We start from the raw sequence: 570 nt of genomic DNA on the forward strand, positions 1-570 counted from the left end.
AATAATGACATAATGGCAGTTGGAAAGCAACAAGGAGTTTCTCAGGCTCATATGAAAGTGGCCAGGCAAACAGAAGGTCATGAGAATGTGAACACTACAGAAACAGCAAACAAGGACAACGATTGTGCCAAGCTGGGTGGTCAACAACAGATGATATCTGGCAGACATGGAAGTTCATCAGTTCTCAATATTTTCCTTCCAGAAACTGGTAATGTTCTATGCAGGGACAAAAGTATGAATCAGCAACAGTACCTGAGACTTGGTAGAGATGGAACAAAACTTCCTGATGTTGCCCTCCAAACAGCTACTGAAGCAAGTTGGGATGACTCTAGACCTACTGGTTCCAGTGGTACAGATCAAAGTGGAGAGAAGACTCTAGCTGATGTTCCACAGCAGGTGAAGCCAGGCACACCTGCAGTTACAGGTTCTCCTGGTACATCCACTGGACCACACAGTGAAGATACCAGACCAGAACAGACAAAGACCAGCAAACAGTCCCCACAAGTTCCCAATCGCGCGTTCCGCACAATCTACATTGGGCCAGCCTTCCAGCACTCTCTACTGCTGAGA

At 46.7% G+C, this 570-nt stretch overlaps 1 protein-coding gene across 1 annotated transcript in view; it reads left to right on the top strand.

Moving 5' to 3' along the window:
• The first annotated feature begins 524 nt into the window (after positions 1-524).
• Positions 525-570, top strand: part of LOC118410760 — a 7,744-nt gene continuing 7,698 nt past the window's right edge. Inside the window, exon 1 of the mRNA XM_035812551.1 lies at positions 525-570. The gene's annotated coding sequence lies outside the window, so the exon portion shown is untranslated.

This window comes from Branchiostoma floridae, chromosome 3 (genome assembly GCF_000003815.2).
Source record: "Branchiostoma floridae strain S238N-H82 chromosome 3, Bfl_VNyyK, whole genome shotgun sequence".
NCBI classification, from domain to species: domain Eukaryota; kingdom Metazoa; phylum Chordata; class Leptocardii; order Amphioxiformes; family Branchiostomatidae; genus Branchiostoma; species Branchiostoma floridae.